The sequence below is a fragment of the Natator depressus genome, chromosome 14, assembly GCF_965152275.1.
Source record: "Natator depressus isolate rNatDep1 chromosome 14, rNatDep2.hap1, whole genome shotgun sequence".
Classification (NCBI taxonomy): Eukaryota; Metazoa; Chordata; order Testudines; family Cheloniidae; genus Natator; species Natator depressus.
The window spans coordinates 27,235,964-27,256,249 of NC_134247.1; positions in this window are offsets into that span (position 1 = coordinate 27,235,964).

The following is a 20,286-nucleotide window of genomic DNA, read 5'->3' on the forward strand; positions in this document are numbered from 1 at the left end:
GTGGCGTATATTGACGACATCTGTGTCTTTAGCCAGACCTGGGAGGACCACGTGTCCCAGGTTAGACAAGTGCTGGACCGACTCCAGGGGGCTGGGCTGACTGTCAAAGCGGAGAAGTGCAAGGTGGGGATGGCTGAAGTATCTTACCTGGGCCATCGGGTGGGGAGCGGCCGCCTAAAGCCAGAACCGGCCAAGGTGGAGGTGATCAGAGACTGGCCCGCTCCCCACACCAAAAAGCAGGCCCAAGCCTTTATTGGGATGGCAGGATACTACCGAAGATTTGTGCCCCACTTTAGCGCCATAGCCACCCCCATCACTGAGCTATGCAAGAAGGGGAAGCCAGACAAGGTGGTCTGGACCGAGCAGTGCCAGGAGGCTTTCCGGGCGCTGAAGGAGGCTCTGGTCAGTGGCCCAGTTCTAGCAAACCCAGACTTTGACAAGCCCTTTGTGGTGTTCACCGACGCCTCCGACACGGGACTGGGGGCGGTGTTAATGCAGGAGGATGAAAAGGGGGAGAGACACCCCATCGTGTACCTGAGCAAGAAGTTGCTACCCCGGGAGCGACACTACGCGGCCATCGAGAAGGAGTGCCTGGCCATGGTGTGGGCCCTCAAGAAACTAGAGCCCTATCTCTTCGGGCGACACTTCACCGTCTACACCGACCACTCTCCCCTGACCTGGCTGCACCAGATGAAAGGAGCCAACGCCAAGCTCCTGAGGTGGAGCCTGCTCCTGCAGGATTACGACATGGACGTGGTCCACGTGAAGGGAAGTGCCAACCTGATAGCGGATGCGCTGTCCCGGAGAGGGGGCCCCGAACTTCCCCAGGTCACTGGTCACAGTGACCCCGCTCAGTTCAGTCTCGAAGGGGGGAGAGATGTGAGGATGTGACGCAGCAGGGAGGGGGGAGTGTTGACCTGGGAATGTGCCCTGGGGACGGGAGACCTGAGAGCCTGTCACCTGAGCCAGGAGGGGGAGGGGGAGGTGACACCTCTGCCCAGGAATGTGGACGGAGGCTGCAGCAGGGAACCTGCTCGGTGGGTTTAGTTTCAGTTTGGGGCTGGGTGGAGGAACACAGGGAACCCCAGGGCTGGGGTCTAAGCTCCCTGCTCCCCCAGAAGGACTTCACTGAGGGGTCCTGGGTGTACCCACAAGCTCTGTTTTGGACTGTGTTCCTGTTGTCCAATAAACCTTCTGTTTTACTGGCTGGCTGAGAGTCTCAGTGAATCCCAGGAAGAGGGGTGCAGGGCCTGGACTCCCCCACACTCCGTGACACCCCCCAGCCCAGAAAAGGGGGGAGAAGGGAGAGGGGGGAGACAGGGCCCCCCCAGCCAGAGAAAGGGGGGGAGGGAGAGGAGGGACACAGGGACCCGCCCAGAAGGGAATGGGGGTAGAAGGGAGAGCAGGGACACAGGGCCCCCCCCCCAGCTCAGGAAAGGGGGAGAAGGGGACAGAGGGGGGACACAGGGCCCCCACAGCTGGGGAAAGAGGGGAAGGGTGATGGGGGACACGGGGCTCCCCCCAGTCCGGGAAAGGGGGGGGAAGGGGACACAGGGCCTCCCCAGTCTGGGAAAGGGGGGACACAGGGCCCCCCCAGCCAGAGAAAGGGGGGGAACTGAAGGAGGGACACTGGCTCCCCCAGCCAGGGAAAGGCGGGGGAAGGGATAGGGGGGACACATGGCCCCCCCAGCCCGGGGGAGGGGGGAAAGGGAACAGAGGGGGGACACAGGTCCCCCCAGCCTGGGAAAGGGGGCTGAAGGGGACAGAGGGAGGACACAGGGCCCCCCCCAGCCTGGGAAAGGGGGTGGAAGGGAGAGGGGGACACAGGGCCCCCCCAGCCCGGGAAAGGGGGGGAGGGGACAGAGGGGGGACACAGGGCCCCCCCCAGAAGGGAAAGGGTGGGGAAGGGAGAGGGGGGACACAGGGGCCCCCCAGAACGGACAGGGGATGAAGGGAGAAGGGGACAGAGGCCCCCCCAGAAGGGAAAGGGGGGGAAGGGAGAGGGGGGAAACAGGGCTCCCCCAGCCCGGGAAAGGGCGGGGAAGGGGACAGAGGGGGGACACAGGTCCCCCCCCAGAAGGGAAAGGGGGGGAAGGGAGAGTGGGGACACAGGGCACCCCCAGAAGGGAAATGGGGGGGAAGGGGAGGGTGGACAAAGGGCCCCCCATCAGCCCGGGAAAGGGCGGGGAAGGGGACAGAGGGCCACCCCAGCCCGGGAAAGGGGGGGAAGGGAGAGGGGGGACACACTTCCCCCCCCAGCCTGGGAAGGGGGGGAAAGGGAGAGGGGGGACAGAGGGCCCCCCCAGCCCGGCAAAGGGGAGGTAGGGGACACAGCCCCCAGCCCGCGAAAGGGGGGGGAAGGGAGAGGGGGGACACAGGGACCCCCCAGCCCGGGAAAGGGGGGGGAAGATGACAGAGGGAGGACACAGAGCCCCCCCAGCCTGGCAAACGGGTGGGCAGGGGACAGAGGGGGGACACAGGGCCCCCCGACAGCCCGGAAAGGGCGGGGAAGGGGACACAGGGCCCCACCCAGCCCGGGAAAGGGCAGGGAAGGGAGAGGGGGGAGAGAGGGACCCGCCATCCCGGGAAAGGGGGGGGAAGGCAGAGGGGGGACACAGGGCCCCCGCGAGTCCGGGAAAGGGGGGACACAGGGCCCCACCCAGCCCGGGAAACGGGGGGGAAGGGGATACAGGCCACCCCCCAGCCCGGGAAAGGGGGGGGAAGGGGACACAGGGCCCCCCGAACCCCAGGAAAGGGGGGGGAAGGGGATACAGGCACCCCCCCCAGCCCGGGAAAGGGGGGGTGAGGGGACAGAGGGGGAACACAGGGCCCCCCCCAGCAAGGGAAAGGGGAGGGAAGGGAGAGGGGCACACAGGGCCCCCCCAGCCCGGGAAAGGGCGGGGAAGGGAGAGGGGGGACAGAGGGCTCCCCCCCAGAACGGAAACGGGATGAAGGGAGAGGGGGAAAGAGGCCCCCCCAGAAGGGAAAAGGGGGGAAGGGGGGGGACACAGGGACCCCCCCAGCCTAGGAAAGGGGGGGGAAGGGAGAGGGGGGACAAAGTTCCCCCACCAGCCCGGCAAAGGGGTGGGAGGGGACAGAGGGGGGACACAGGGCCCCCCCAGCCCGGGAAAGGGGGGGAAGGCAGAGGGGGGACACAGGGCCTCTGCGAGCCCGGGAAAGGGGGGAAACAGGGCCCCCCCAAGCCCAGGAAACAGGGGGGAAGGGGACACAGCTTCCCCCAGCAAGGGGAAAGGGGGGGAAGGGAGAGGGGGATGCAGGGCCCCCCGCAGCCCGGGAAAGGGGGGGGAAGGGGACACAGGGTCCCCCAGTCCAGGAAAGGGGGGAAAGGGGATACAGGGCCCCCCCCAGGATGGGAAAGGTTCGGGAAGGGGACACAATGCCCCCCCCAGGACGGGAAAGGGGGGGAAGGGAGAGGGGGGATACAGGGCCCCCCCCAGCCTGGCAAAGGGGGGGAAGGGAGAGGGGGGACACAGGGCCCACCCCCAGCCCCGGAAAAGGGGGTAAGGGAGAGGGGGGACACAGGGGCCCCCCCAGCCCGGGAAAGGGGGGGAAGGGAGAGGGGGGACTGCGAATGAGCTATTGAAAGAGCTCAGCCTGTTTAGATGATAAAAAAGATCGGGAGGTGACGTCATTGAAGTGTTGAAGTGACTTCATGGCGAGAAAATATCGGGTATTAAAGGGCTCATTAATCTAGCAGAGAAAAGCATAACAAGACCCAGTGGCTGGAAACTCAAAAGAGACCAATTCGTATTCGAAAGAGGGCACACATATTCAACCGTGAGGATGAATCACCAAAGGAAGAAACTAGAAAGGGAAGTGGTGGGAATTCCCCACCTCTTGATGTCTTCTAATGAAGACTAGGTGCCTTTCTGGAACGTGTGTAGTCAAAAACTAGCTATGACGCTCTCCAGAAAGCAGGGGGTCAGATGACATGCTCTAATTGTCTCTTCTGTCCATAAAGTCTGCTAATTTATGAAAAACTGAGCATAGCACGGGGAGAAGCCTCTGATGTTTTACTGTGTTCGGCTTGAGCCCACAATGAACGTTCATTGCGTGGGGTGATCCAGGGGTGTGGCAGTAACATCACAAGGGCCTTTGGCAGGACCTCAGCCTATTGGACAAAGGTGGTGGGGAGGCGATGATCTCACAGAGAGATCTTGACATCAGCCAGGCAGGACAGGGGTGCAGGACAGGGGAACCTCGGAGATCCCTGTGGCTTTGCTTCAGCACGTCTCCTTCTCGAGGTCTCTCCTGGAGGACTGAGAGAGCATTCACTTTCACATTCGTGAGCACAAGGAGGACCCTCTTCGGAGTTTCTCCTTTTCTTATAGTGGTTTTGCTCAAAAACAGACGTCCCTGTATAGAAGGTAAGAGCCTCGGAGAGGTTTGGAACCTGACCAGTCTGATCCATCAGGTGCCAGCTGATTTTTAGGAAAGGAAAACACTAGATTGTGGGGGCAGCATTTTATTTCCGACCTAGGATTTTGTCCCTTAGAATTACTGGGGACATTGGAGTTTCTCCTTTTTGTTTTCCCTTTTCCTATCTCTCCCTCCTTTCTCGTCTTCTCTTGCATCTTTGTCCTTTTCCCCTGCTTTCCTTTCACCACCAGGACCTGTCTGTGCATGTGGAGTTGGGGATGGGGGGTTGCACTCCAACTCTCATTGCGGGAGGCCCTCCCAAAGACATGTGGCTGGAATGGTGCTCTAAGAGTGACTCCCTCCGGTGGTGGCCTGGGACATCTGGTGAGGACTCTCAGCTTTCTGCTTCTCAGAGTCTCAGTGCTGATTGGGGGAGCTTGGGGCTATTGTGAGGGAGGAGATTCAGGTCCTCGTTACTCTCTTTTAAGACCAAGGAAATAAGCCGTAACCAAACATGTATTTGATTGCTCTTGCCGCTTTTCTCCATTCATTGTCTTGGAGTAATTCATGATTCTCTCTCTAATCGGCTAGTTCTTCTAAAATACTTACGAAATAATTAGGTTTTAATAAAGCCAAATGCAACCCCATAGCTGCAGTAACAAAGGAGTCAGGTGGCACCCTACAGAATGGGGGACAATCCGCTGGAAAGCAGCGACCCTGAAAAGGATTTCGGGGCCATAGTGGACGAGCTGCTCAGCACGGTCTGTCAATGTGAAACTGTGTTAAAAAAGGTTAAAGCCATTCTTGGATGGATAGAGTAGTGAGAATGGAAAGGGAAGTGAAAGAGCATTGGTGAGACTGATGCTGGAATGTTGAATCCAGTTCTTGTGTCCACATTTTGAATATTATGTTAAAACAATTGGAGAGGGTACAGATAAGATTCGTAATTGAGTGATGGGGATGATGCCTTCTAATGAGACATTGAAAAAGCTCAATCTGTTTAGTATACACAAAAGACAAATGAGAGGTGAGTTGCTTGACTTCCTGGAGAGAAAATGTTGAGTGTAAAAGGGCTCTTTTATGTAGCAGAGAAAGGCATGACAAGACCCCATGGATGGAAGCAGAAATCAGAAAAAGTATAATGACAATAAGACCCGGATTTGTAAGAGGGTGATTCGTCATTGGCACAAACTACCAAGAGAAATGATGGATTCTCCATCTCTTGATCTCTTCGAATAGAGACTAGATGCCTTTCTGGAAAACATTTGAGTAAAAGGAAAACCCAGCTCTTCTGATATACAGGAGTCCTTAGGATACGCAGGGGATCAGATTAAATGCTCTAACGGTTGCTTCTGGCCATAAAGTCAACTAACTTGTGAAAACCTAATTGCGGCCTGGGGAAGAAACTCTGTGTTCTACTGTGTAGTCGGTGTCATCCCCACAAGGAAGAGTCATTGAGTGGGGTGATCCAGGGGAAGCGGCTGAAACATCCAATGTGGCTGGACAGGGGCAGGACATCAGCACTGCAAGGGAGGGGTGGGTGGGGCAGTGACATCACAAGGGCCTTTGGCAGGACCTCAGCTTATTGGACAAAGGTGGCGGGGAGGCAATGATCTCACAGAGAGATCTTGACATCAGCCAGGCAGGACAGGGGTGCAGGACAGGGACAACCTCGGAGATCCCTGTGGCTTTGCTTCAGCACGTCTCCTTCTCGAGGTCTCTCCTGGAGGACTGAGAGAGCATTCACTTTCACATTCGTGAGCACAAGGAGGACCCTCTTCGGAGTTTTCTCCTTTTCTTGTAGTGGTTTTGCTCAAAAACAGACGTCCCTGTATAGAAAGTAAGAGCCTCGGAGAGGTTTGACCCATCAGGTGCTGGCTGATTTTTAGGAAAGGAAAACATTAGATTGTGGGGGCAGTATTTTATTTCTGACCTAGGACTTTGTCCCTTAGAATCACTGGGGACGTTGGTTTTTCTCCTTTTTGTTTTCCCTTTTCCTCTGTCCCTCCTATCTTTCTCTTCTTGCTTCCTTTGTCATTTTCCTCTGCTCTCCTCCCACCACCAGGAGCTCTGTTTGTGGAGCGGGGGCCGGGGGGGTTGTGGGAGGCCCTCACAGAGAGGAGACTGGAATAGGGCTCCGAGAATGATCGCCTCGGTGGTGACCAGGGCCATTCTTTGGGCTATTTGATGAGAACCCTTAGCCTCCCACCCCTCAAAGTCTCAACCTTGATTGGCTGAGGAGGGGGCTATTGACAGGGAGGAAACTCTGGTCTTTGTTGTTCTCTTTTATGATCAAGCAAATAAGTCACAACCAGTTATATGTCTGACCAATGTGGATGCTGCTCTCCATTCATTGTCTAGGAGCAGTTCATGATCCTCTATAACAATCCAATTCTTCTCAAATACTTGCTGCATAATTACTATGAACAATTGTTGGTCTGTAGCTCATTTGAGAGCAATTCTGCTACTGACTGGCTGCATCAGCTAAGACAAGTCCCTGCTCCTTTCTCAGCCTTCATTTCTCCTTCTGTCAAGTACGAATAACAATCCTCTCCCACCTATCTCGCCATGGGTGGATGCTGGTTATCCACTGAAGAGTGTTACTTGGAGCAGTGCAGACTAGGAGGTGTCCTATCACACTGAGCCATATCAGATTATGACCTAATATTCGATTTCATTTGTATTTTATTCTTTTGAAATTGTGAAGAGCAGCAACTACTTAGCTCAGACTGATGCATCTCATCTAATTTTCTAGATCATAGTTGGTTTCAGAGTAGCAGCCGTGTTAGTCTGTATTTGCAAAAAGAACAGGAGGACTTGTGGCACCTTAGAGACTAACGAATTTATTTGAGCATAAGCTTTCGTGAGCTACAGCTGTCGTGAGCTACAGATGCATCCGATGAAGTGAGCTGGAGCTCACGAAAGCTTATGCTCAAATAAATTCGTTAGTCTCTAAGGTGCCACAAGTACTCCTTTTTCTTTTTGCTAGATCCTAGTGTCTCCCCTTTGTGTACGACGAGACAGTTGAATGCACTGTGACAAACAGGAGATGCTCTTGTTTTGCAAACAAATATTTTTGCAAAGAATTTTCATGCTACTTCTTATGATTTCAAGAAACAAAGTGGTTTCGTCTGAATGGATTTTCTGACAGAAAACGGTTTCCATGCAAATGTTCACACCTTATTTCCTGGGCTTTATCCCTGCCTCCGGGGGGTTGTTGTCTGTTAGTTAGAACAGGAGTCAGGACTGTTGTCTTCTCTTTCTGGCTCCATCACCGCTTAACTGTGTGACACCTTGGGTAGGTCCAAAGGGAACAGGGTCAATTCTCTAACTCCAGGCAGCAGTGAGCCTGGGTGAGATAAGGGATGTTAAGGCCGTCTGCGAAGGAGAAAGGGATGTTTCCAGGAGCTGAATGTCAAGAACTCTAAACTTTGCTAAAATGGCTAGTCTCGAGAAACAAGAACTAGTTGGGGCCAAACTTTAACCACTGTCTTTTTTAAAGGCCATTCAGGGATGTGAGTCCCAGAGAGCCATAGAGAGGGGGAGCAACTTGCCCAAAGTCCCACAGATCAAGAGGCAGCAATGGAAGCAGGAGTGACCCTCCCTCTCAAAGGCAGGGGGACCAGACATTAGGGCCTGGTTGCAATTGCCAGCTGCGGGAGGGAGTGTGCGGCAGTGGTTAGTGAAGGGGTCCATCCATGGCTCCGACACTCAGTGTGACCCTGAGCTGGTAGCTGAGGCCCGTTTGCTATCAGTAGGGTTGGGGTCCCATTGCTACAGCCCAGCGGGGTTGGGAGGCTCCAGGAAGGTGTGTAAAGTGCTGGGATGTCGGGATCCTGGAGGCGCTGTCACCTCCGCCCTAGGGCAGTGTTCTGCACCCCCCTGCTGCTGGCTGAGTTTCTCCGTCCCTTGGCAATAAGACAGACTCTTGTTTTCACAGCCAGTCGATCGCCCTCGTGTCATCACCCTGCCTGCTGGCTGGGCAGGGTAACTCCTGAGGTCACCACCCTCTCCAGCCTGCCTTGGGCTTGGAGAGTGAGGAGGAGGGCGAGGGACGTCTGCTGACCCTGAACATCCGCCATCCGTCATCCCATCAGTGAGAGCAAGTGAGTGGCATTCGGGTTCCTCCATGTCTTCCCCTGTCTGTCTGGGGAGAGACAGAAACGGGGAGAGACTATCTCCAAAGGGGGATTTCATTTGCAAACAGCCCCCAAGAGCCCCTCACTCTTAGGCCAGGCAGGGGCTTCTCCAGAGCCATCTCCAGTGTGTTTGGACAGGTTCCAGCAATGGGGCTCCCAGCCCTTCCCTTGTGGGACACTGTTCCCCAGGCTGACAGTCTCTGAGCTGGGCCAGACCCTGTGAGCTGCTGAGCCTGGAAATCAAGGGGGAACAAGGAGGGCCCTGGTCTTCCTGTGCTTAGGGTCTTTGTGACTTTGACGTGGGGAATGGTTTCCCAGGAGAAGTCCGGGCTCCTGGGTTCTGTTCCTTCTCTAGCCTGGGCAGGAGAGTGGCCTGGGACGACAGGAGGGGGCTGCTTGTCCAGAGGAACCGATGGTCTTTGGGACTGACCCCATTGCTGGAAAAGGATGAGACTTCCTGGCTATTGCAGCAGCAGGGATTACGAGGGGGAACGTTGGGAGCAGATCATGCAATGAACTCCTGCTCGTGTGTGTAGATGGCACTCCCTGCACTCCTGTGGGGCAGAAGGGGTTGCTGTGGTTGGAGCAGGGAGGAGGAGGGACGGAAAAGGCCCATGAGTGAAAGGCTGCCTTGAGCCCAGACTCACCCCTGCTCCCCGCTCGGTTCCAGGATGGCCAGGCTCCTGCGGATGGTCCGGAGGAAGGCTCTGCAGGTGGCCCCAGAGCCTGAGGGAAGCAGCTGCCACCTTCCCAAGGGGCAGAGCAAGCCCTGCGTCCCCGCTGGCGGGGAAGCAGCTCCCGTCCAGGCCAGACGGCGGAAGTGCCCGGCCTTCTGGAAAAGGAACCTGGCTCCCGGCGCAGGCGCCGAGCTGGGAGAGGCCCCGACCAGGCCCCAGTGGAGCTGGCCCAGGCTGCGGTTTCGCAGACAGGACCCAGCCCAGGAGGGGCGCCGGGCAGGGTGGCTCTGGGGCTTGTTGTGTGGGCAGCAGCGGCCCCAGGAGCCCAGCCCTCCTTCCCATCAGGAGGCATCGCCCTGCCCGGTCTCTGAGGCCCTTCCAGCCCCCGCCGGCCAGGAGGGGGAAGGTCCCTGTCCCAGCACCGGCAGCTCAGCCTGGGACAGCGGCAGCACCTGGGCCTCTGGCAGCAGCCAGGCCGATGGAGGCCACTGCTTTGTTCCAGGTGAGGAGCCAGGCTGGGCTGAGGGAGGGCTGAGGACGGGATGTGAACATCCTGGGCCCAGACGCTCTCCCAGGGATATGGGGGGGGGTCCCCAGCCCAGGTGTCTGGCCTGAGCCCCAGAAACCCCACTGACAGCAGCAGCCGTCACACAGCTGCCCCTTCCGCACGGGGACCTGGGGGTGGGGGCGTGAAGAGCTGCTGCCACGTTGGTCCTTGCTGCTCTGGGGCTGCGGGAATCGGCACCTCCCCTGGAGTCCTGGCCAGTGGAGCGGGGGCTCTGCTCTGGGCTTCTGAAGCTGTTGGGGGCTGAAGGCATCCCTGAGAGGGAGGTTTGGGGCCCGATCTGCCCTGGGTGCCTGAGGTGGGAAGGAGGGTCTTGAATCCTGCTCTGCCCACCATGCCCCTGTCCTTCCCTCCCTGGTGCAGGGACCCCCCTGGATTCGGAGCAGGAGGAAGGGGTGCACATGGCCAAAGATGAAGCTGCTCTCAAGGTCATCCAAGAGCAGCTCCAGTGCAGAGATAAGGTACAAATGTTCCCCACCTGGGCTGGAAGCAAGATTGCCCTATCCCTTCCCAGCATCCCCACCCCCTGCCGAGGGTCTTGTCCCTCCTGATCCACCACCCCTAATGGGGCCCTTTTACATCCATGATGTGGGACCCCCAAGATGGGGGTGTTTGTCCCACAACAGCCAAGGTCGTCTCCCCCCACAGGGACTGTCCCACTTCCTGATCCTGCTTGTGTAGGAGTGGTGGGGGATTTGGACAATAGGCGGGTCCCCACAACCCCCATTGAGGCCTGAACCCTGGAGCTGGTGTGGGTGGGGCAGGAAGGTCCCTAGCTAACAGGTTCTCTCTCACTACACCCCACTCCCGGTGGGTCCAGGATGAGGGGCAGCAGCTCCTGTTCCTTCAGGCCATCTACCCCGCATGTCTGGCTTCATGGGAGAGAGGGGAGGACACGCTGGAGCCGCGCTGCTGCAAGGCGGCTGTGGTGAAGAGGATCGTGGTGAGTGAGACACGCCATACGGCAGCTGGAGGGAGGAGAGAGACATGGGTTTGGCAGGGGTATGGCCGGGCTCATGGGTGGGGACTGGGTGGTGTTGGAGGGGGCAGCAGAGGACAAGGATTCCTGGGGCTGAAGACTTGGGAGAAGAGAAGGGAGAAATTGTGAGATTGGTCAGTAGTGGGCAGGGGGGGAATTGTGGGGCTGGAGGGCAGCTGAGAGTGGGGGCCAAGGAATCACATGGTCCCAGCTCGGTCGTCGGGATAGGGCTGAATGGGGGCAGTTTTGAGAGGGAGGAGGAGAGAAGGGGATTGGGAGTGAGCTGGGCAGGAATCCGGGAAGGGGGACAAGTCTGATGGGCAGGAAGGAATGGGAGGAGCGGGAGGTGGTGGGGGATCCTGCTGGCCATGTGGGGCACTGGCTGTGTCATCTCCTCACTGGGAGGTGTGAGTCGGGCCTGACTCTCACACGCTCCTTTGTCTCCTTCGCGTCTCACAGGAGCTCATCGAGGAGCTTCCCGATGACTCGTCACCCAGCGCCGTCCTCACCCACTCCCTGGCTGCAGTGGGCAACCTCTGGTACTGAGACAGCCCCGCCCCCCAACCCCGCCGGCTCCCCTCACCCCAGTGCTGCTCAGACCCAAGGCTGGGAGTCACCGTCACTGTCCCGCCCAGGTCACGTCCCAAGAGTGGCGCCTCTGGCAGAGATGGTGGGGTGGGAAGGGTCACTCTCTCCTGGCAGGGCTGTTCTTTTCACTCCCATAACATGACAGGGGCCTTGGGGAGGGGCTCACTCCCGGGCTCAGCTACAGGAGGGGCAGCAGGCTCCAGGGAACAGGAGCTATTCCTGTCCTGCCACTGTCTGTCTGGGACGCCTTGGCCTTGTCATTCCCTAGCTAAGTGCCTCAGTTTCCATTCTCGCCAGCCTGTGCCTCTATCCCTGTGGCTTGGTGTCCGTGTTGGCGACAGTCCCACCCCCGTACTGCACAGTCTAATACCAGCTCCTCTCTCTTGCCAGCACCATGAAACCTGCCCTGGAGCCAGCCCTAGAGACCCACCTCTTGCGAGCTGCCCTTCACTCCGTCTTCACCCTGGGCACGGAGAAGGACACCACCGACATCCAGGTACCTCCTCCTCCTCCATCCTCTTACTTTTCCAGAGTGCTCCTTGGTCCCTGCTCCCTTGATTCGCTGGAGCTCCAGCTTTAGTGGTGGGGTAGCGGAGATGGAACAAGCTGCAGGGTTGGATCCTTCCCTCCAGCAGGGAAGAGATTACCTCTCCCTGGGGAATTTCTTTCTTTCTTTCTTTCTTTCTTTCTTTCTTTCTTTCTTTCTTTCTTTCTTTCTTTCTTTCTTTCTTTCTTTCTTTCATAAGCCGTGTTTTGCCCAGAAGCCCAGCTTCCATCCATAGCAACTTGGCTGTTTCCTACTCTTCTGCCTACAAGGCCCTCTGCAGAGACCTGCTAAGCTCATGGATCAAATGTCCAGGGGTCATGAATTCTTGCGAATTGCCTGCAGTGGGATGTGAAGGAGAGAGGCCGGGAGATGTGTTTGGGAGTCTCCCCAGTGCTTCCCAGAATCCCCTCTTCCCATCCTGTGGCAGGTGTAGGCCCAGGTTCCCTAAGTCTGACCCATGCTTTGCAGACTCTGCACAAAGTCACCCCAGAGGTCCTGGATGCCATGCTGGGGAACCTGCTGGCAGAGTCCCCAGACACAGACAGGCTCCACTTCATCTTGGAGGTGAGCCCCATTTGACCGTAACTCTTTGGGGGACTGGTAAGGAGAGACTGGAAGATGCATTTTCTACTCTGTCCTCTTAGCTGGGTCCCCAGTGGGCCGTCATTGGTTGCGGAGGTCAGTGCAATGCAGTGTCAGGTCCTTCCTTCTTGAGGGACAGAGGAAGGAGCTGGGACTTCAAGCCAGAGCTCTGCCTGGTTCTGCTGAGCACTAACCACAGGGCTCCTGGCTGTCTTGGGGAGTGAGAGTCCACCCTTCCCCCACCCCTTCAACACACACACCGCATGAGATTTGGGAGATGGTTCTCAGAGAAGAGGCACAGGCTCCTTCCTAGAGAAACAGGAGGATCCCAGGGAATCAGCCCTTCCCTCTGATCTGCTCTGAAATTCCTGGGGGGATTGTGTTCTCAGTCACTGCCTACATCCCCACAAGGATTTTTGTAGCAGGAAAGGGCCGAGGGTTCAGTCTCCTTTCTGGTGAACTGTTCAGGAATCAGGAGGATGGGAGGATGGGACCAGCCCCGACCCCGAACATTGTCCCAATCTAGAGAGACGCTGAGAAGTTGTGACCTGCAGGGTACAAGCTGCGTCCTGGGGGAAAGAATCCCCTTCTAAAGCTCTGCCATCAAGGACTCAGATATTCCCCCCTGAGCAGAATGTTTCAGGCCCCTAGGGCTGGGGTCGTGGGGGGCTCATTTGCAAAGCAGGTACACCTGGCCACTGAGCCTGACCTGCCTCTTTTCCCCACAGCATGTCAACTTGTGGGTCGTGTCCAGGGTGTCGCAGGAGCGAGCCAGGGCTATCAGGAGCAGCACAGCCCTGCTGAGATACACAGTCACCCTCCCTGAGTTTGACCTAAGTGACCTCCAACCCCAGCTTTCTGGCTCCAGGTGGAGGCGGGCTGGCTCCAGCGGGCTGCAGGATCTGCTGCTGCAGGGGCTGTGGCTTAGGAGGGTTCTTCATGGGGAGGCAGAGTGAGAGCAGGACTGAGCTAGGCTTGAGTCAAGTTCTTCTTGTCCTGGTTCAGTGTTGTCCCTGGGCCTTTAAGGGGCCCATGCTCCAGCCCCTGCTTGGCATCCCAAAGCAGCTCCGGGCTCCCTTGGCAGCAGAGCAAATGAAGGGTCGATCTCAAGCTCCTCTCTCCCAGCATCTCCTGCAGAGGGGCTAAGGGGAAGGAGCCCTCTGGCCCAGGGGGGACAGGAAGCTGAGAGGAAAATGCTGATGGAGTCCCCTCTCCTCTCCCTTCCATTAGATCTCAGCTGAGTTCCCTAGGATGGGTCACCATGTGTCCCAGCTGGCTCTATTTGTCAGCGATCCAGACGAGGACATCAGCCGGCAGGCCAGGGAGGGGACTTACCGGCTCTACCAACTGCTGCTCCAACAGAGGGGTAAGGAACCCAGCTGGGACACGGAACCCAATAGGGGACTGAGAGTGACCACAGGTGGATAATGGGACCCCAGACCATTTCTCTCAGACTGACCCCAGCTGGAGGACAAGTCTCTCTCTGCCTCTGTTCTTCTCCACTCCACTGTGCAGCAACCAATGGGATTGGAAGGACACAGAAACTGCAACCAGAATGAGAAAAGTCTCTCTCTCTCTCTCTCTCTTCCAGGGCTGACCATACATGAGGCGGAAGATCTCTGGTGCTATGACTGGCACCAGGAGAGAAGGCTCTTAGGCTACAAGAATACAGCCAGAGTGGGGGAGGTAAGGGCACTGTGCCAGGGCATGACACAGCTCAGGGAGTCTAGCTGGCTGGGTTCCCTGCAGTGGATGCCTCCTGGAGACAGGAAAAGAGCCCGCTCCTTAGTTCCAGTTCAGAGTTCCTCATCCAGCAACCAGTGGGACACGCTGGTGCTAAAGGTCCCACACTGGGACTGGGCCATGAGTCTCCTTGTTCTTGTCAGGCTGCAGGTTGGATTCCCCTTGAAGAAACCAAGGAGCTGCAGAGGCCATAGCCAGCAACTAGAGAAATCACTTAGCTCTGGGAAGAGACCTTTGGTCTGTCAGCTCCAACCCCCTCTCCCCGTAACAACACATGCACACTCCTCTAGCCGCTGATGATGGTGATGGTGCAGGAGATCTCTCTGCTGGATCCATTTCTGCTGGATCCATTTCCAGCCCATCCTGGCCCCTGCCATAAATTGCCTTCCCAAAAGAGCCACTGGAGGCTTTGGTCGCTCAGCATCTGCGACCTTTTAATAAAGGGGCTTCCCTGAGCCCTGGGAACCTGAAAGCCTCCTGGGGAATGAAGTGCCTTGGCCACAGCAGCTCTCTTCCCCACTCTTTGGGGCACGAGACGCCATTGTACCTCCAGGACTTGGAGGCTGGCTCTGGACAATGTGCTCGAGCCTCACGTCCTCTTGGTTTTAGGTCTTTGGAAAATTCTTCTCCGTCGGGCAGAGAAGATCCTTCCTACAGACAGCATTGCTGGCCATCCACGACCCCCTGCTGCGTGTCAGCCAGGCTGGGCTGGTGCTCGTCTACTCCCTCCTGGGGGAAGCCCAGCAACTGATGGGGGTCACGGTAAGCAGCTGCAATCGACTCAGAAGCTTGGGGTGGGGCCCAGGGCCTCCTTCCCATCCTCTCGCCATTCGCTGGCCTGGTGGCAAGGAGCCTAGTGGGGACTTCTGGACTTCATGGACTTCTCTTCTTCATCTGGGGCAGGAGCTCTTTCCCTCACATCCATACCCCTCCCCTCTTTCCTTCTAGATCTCACCCCCATCCCATTCCGCGTGCTCCCAGGCAGAGATCTTCCTGCCCCATATGGCGCAGAAGGACCTTTGGGTCAGGGCTACAGACTGTCTGCCCAACTGAAGCTCAGGAAGCTCCACATTTGAAGAGGTGAGGATGTGACAGAGGCTCAGGGCTAGCTTCATCTCTTGCCCTTTATTCTTCCTTTGGCCCTTCTCTGGGCTCTCAGAGTCTGACATAAGAGGAGCCTCCTCCCCCCGTGTCTTCTAGGCCCTGGGGTGTGTGCCAGCCTCCCAGATGGGTGCAGTCAGAAGCTTAACCACCTCCGGGAGCAGTGGGGGCAGGTCCCTTGTCCTAGGAAGCCAAGCAGTGGTAGTTCTCAAAGAGGCTGAGAGGGAAGACCCCGCTCCCTCTTGGAGGTAAGAGCCATTGACTTCTTTGGGCATCTGGGTTTCTTGGGGGAGAAATGGGATCCCTGCTGCATAGCCTGGCTGGGAGCTTCCCCCATCCCTGGGACAGAGACATCTCCATCAATGTGCCACCCTTGTTTTTTTTCCAAGCAAGAGGGTCCCCAGAGAACTCCTCCTCAAATCTTTTCTCCTGGGAGGGTTTCTGGGAGGAGGCTCCCATCCCTCCGTCCCCAACTCCATCATGCAGTCTCTTTCACCTAACATCTCCGCCCTCCAGCTCCACTTCCCGCAGCAGGACAAACGGACCTTCAGCTCCTAGAGAACAGACTCTGACCTCCTTCTGATCAGCAATGGGGTTTCACCATCCCCTCAGCAAACCTGTCAGCCGGGCTGGACCAGATTTGAAGGAGGAGGGTATCTAAGAGGGTGGCCTGGCCTATGGCTGCCTAGCCTGGGGCTAGGCCAAATTGATGATCAAGTGAGCCCCACCTGAGAGGAAACAAGGGAAAACAGCAGCAAAAGTCCGGAAGCAGAGTTAGCTGTTCAGTAGATGGCCTTGGGCCAAAGCCTGGAGTCCAGGGTAGGACTGGCTTCTCTCACCGTCCCTAAGGAAGGGGACATAGAAGACCATAGAAACCCAAGAAAGGCAGCCCGAACCGAAATCAGGCTGAGGCAGAACTCCCCACGAGGGTGGAAGGGCTTCTTTCTGTTCAAGACATTTTTGGACTTTGTTTGGAAGGAGCACGACCCAGGAAGGAGTGGAGTAAAGGCCAGTCACCTGGTTGGAGGGCTGAGTTCCCAGCCAAGAAACTTCAAGAGTGAGTATCAGCGGGGTTGCTCATACTGCGAGAAAGCGGTGACACGAGGCCTGGCCAGCATTTAGCTGTGAGTGAACTCTGGTACACACCCAAAGTGGCTGTGTCTAGAGCCCTGTGTCGGCTCTTCTGTGGGAAGTTCCCATGGGTCAGTGGGGCCGGAATCTCTCCTGCTCCTTTGGTCTCTTTGGGCTTCCCACGAGATGTCTGGTGAACTGCCCTTGGACTCTGGGCCCAGCACCGCTCAGAAATTATTCCCTACCTTCAGAGAGACAGGGCACAGCTCAGCCTGTTGGGTAGGCTGGAGACTCACACTTCACTGGAACACACAACACTGAGGTGCTTTGGGAAGCACAGTAACAAAGCAGAGATTTAAGTGATACTAAGCAAGAGAAAGAGACAAATTTCAAAGAGAGAAACAAAACACAACACACTTTGTAGTGACTTAAACTGAATCTTAACAAGTCACAATCTTTGCCTTAAAAAGAAAAAAGAAAAGGAGTACTTCTGGCACCTTAGAGACTAACCAGTTTATTTGAGCATGAGCTTTCGTGAGCTACAGCTCACTTCATCGGATGCATAGCATATCATGGAAACTGCAGAAGACATTATATACACACAGAGACCATGAAACAAAACTTCCTCCCACCCCACTGTCCTGCTGCTAACAGCGTATCTAAAGTGATCATCAAGGAAGGTCATTTCCAGCACAAATCCAGGTATTCTCACCCTTCCCCCCCCACACACAGACACACATACAAACTCACTCTCCTGCTGGTAATAGCCCATCCCTCTTTGAAACCTCTCTTTATAAAGCGCATGATAATCAAGGTGGGTCATTTCCAGCACTAATCCAGGTTTTCTCACCACCACCACCCCCCACACACCCCCCTCCAAAAACCACACACACAAACTCACTCTCCTGCTGGCAATAGCTCATCTTACAATGTGCACAGCAATAATCCAAGTTTAACCAGAACGTCTTGGGGGGCGGTTTGTAGGAAAAAAACAAGGGGAGATAGGCTACCTTGCATAATGACTTAGCCACTCCCAGTCTCTATTCAAGCCCAAATTAATAGTATCCAATTTGCAAATGAATTCCAATTCAGCAGTTTCTCGCTGGAGTCTGGATTTGAAGTTTTTTTGCTTTAAGATAGCGACCCTCATGTCTGTGATTGCGTGACCAGAGAGATTGAAGTGTTCTCCGACTGGTTTATGAATGTTATAATTCTTAACATCTGATTTGTGTCCATTTATTCTTTTACGTAGAGACTGTCCAGTTTGACCAATGTACATGGCAGAGGGGCATTGCTGGCACATGATGGCATATATCACATTGGTGGATGTGCAGGTGAACGAGCCTCTGATAGTGTGGCTGATGTTGTTAGGCCCTGTGATGGTGTTCCCTGAATAGATATGTGGGCACAGTTGGCAACGGGCTTTGTTGCAAGGATAGGTTCCTGGGTTAGTGGTTCTGTTGTGTGGTATGTGGTTGTTGGTGAGTATTCGCTTCAGGTTGGGGGGCTGTCTGTAGGCAAGGACTGGCCTTTCTCCCAAGATTTGTGAGAGTGTTGGGTCATCCTTCAGGATAGGTTGTAGATCCTTAATAATGCGTTGGAGGGGTTTTAGTTGGGGGCTGAAGGTGACGGCTAGTGGCGTTCTGTTATTTTCTTTGTTAGGCCTGTCCTGTAGTAGGTGACTTCTGGGAACTCTTCTGGCTCTATCAATCTGTTTCTTCACTTCCGCAGGTGGGTATTGTAGTTGTAAGAATGCTTGATAGAGATCTTGTAGGTGTTTGTCTCTGTCTGAGGGGTTGGAGCAAATGCGGTTGTATCGCAGAGCTTGGCTGTAGACGATGGATCATGTGGTGTGGTCAGGGTGAAAGCTGGAGGCATGTAGGTAGGAATAGCGGTCAGTAGGTTTCCGGTATAGGGTGGTGTTGATGTGACCATCGTTTATTAGCACTGTAGTGTCCAGGAAGTGGATCTCTTGTGTGGACTGGACCAGGCTGAGGTTGATGGTGGGATGGAAATTGTTGAAATCATGGTGGAATTCCTCAAGGGCTTCTTTTCCATGGGTCCAGATGATGAAGATGTCATCAATATAGCGCAAGTAAAGTAGGGGCGTTAGGGGACGAGAGCTGAGGAAGCGTTGTTCTAAATCAGCCATAAAAATGTTGGCATACTGTGGGGCCATGCGGGTACCCATAGCAGTGCCGCTGATCTGAAGGTATACATTGTCCCCAAATGTAAAATAGTTATGGGTAAGGACAAAGTCACAAAGTTCAGCCACCAGGTTAGCCGTGACATTATCGGGGATAGTGTTCTTGATGGCTTGTAGTCCATCTTTGTGTGGAATGTTGGTGTAGAGGGCTTCTACATCCATAGTGGCCAGGATGGTGTTATCAGGAAGATCACCAATGGATTGTAGTTTCCTCAGGAAGTCAGTGGTGTCTCGAAGGTAGCTGGGAGTGCTGGTAGCGTAGGGCCTGAGGAGTGAGTCTACATAGCCGGACAATCCTGCTGTCAGGGTGCCAATGCCTGAGATGATGGGGCGTCCAGGATTTCCAGGTTTATGGATCTTGGGTAGTAGATAGAATATCCCAGGTCGGGGTTCCAGGGGTGTGTCTGTGCTGATTTGATCTTGTGCTTTTTCAGGAAGTTTCTTGAGCAAATGCTGTAGATGCTTTTGGTAACTCTCAGTGGGATCAGAGGGTAATGGCTTGTAGAAAGTGGTGTTGGAGAGCTGCCGAGCAGCCTCTTGTTCATATTCCGACCTATTCATGATGACAACAGCACCTCCTTTGTCAGCCTTTTTGATTATGATGTCAGAGTTGTTTCTGAGGCTGTGGATGGCATTGTGTTCTGCACGGCTGAGGTTATGGGGCAAGTGATGCTGCTTTTCCACAATTTCAGCCCGTGCACGTCGGCGGAAGCACTCTATGTAGAAGTCCAGTCTGCTGTTTCGACCTTCAGGAGGAGTCCACCTAGAATCCTTCTTTTTGTAATGTTGGTAGGGAGGCCTCTGTGGATTAGTATGTTGTTCAGAGGTATTTTGGAAATATTCCTTGAGTCGGAGACGTCGAAAATAGGATTCTAGGTCACCACAGAACTGTATCATGTTCGAGGGGGTGGAGGGGCAGAAGGAGAGACCCCGAGATAGGACAGCTGCTTCTGCTGGGCTGAGAGTATAGTTGGATAGGTTAACAATATTGCTGGGTGGGTTGAGGGAACCATTGCTGTGGCCCCTTGTAGCCTGTAGTAGTTTAGAAAGTTTAGTGTCCTTTTTCTTTTGTAGAGAAGTAAAGTGTGTGTTGTAAATGGCTTGTCTAGTTTTAGTAAAATCCAGCCACGAGGAAGTTTGTGTGGAAGGTTGGTTTTTTATGAGAGTATCCATTTTTGAGAGCTCATTCTTAATCTTTCCCTGTTTGCTGTAGAGGATGTTGATCAGGTGATTCCGCAGTTTCTTTGAGAGCGTGTGGCACAAGCTGTCAGCATAGTCTGTGTGGTATGTAGATTGTAATGGATTTTTTACCTTCAGTCCTTTTGGTACGATGTCCATCTGTTTGCATTTGGAAAGGAAGATGATGTCTGTCTGTATCTGTACAAGTTTTTTCATGCAGTTGATAGATTTCCACTCCATGCGGCTAAATGCAGTGCCTTGCATAATGACAGGTTTCAGAGTAACAGCCGTGTTAGTCTGTATTCGTAAAAAGAAAAAAGAAAAGGAGTACTTGTGGCACCTTAGAGACTAACCAGTTTATTTGAGCATGAGCTTTCGTGAGCTACAGCTCACTTCATCGGATGCATAGCATATCGTGGAAACTGCAGAAGACATTATATACAAACAGAGACCATGAAACAAAACTTCCTCTCACCCCACTGTCCTGCTGCTAACAGCTTATCTAAAGTGATCATCAACAACATCAGCC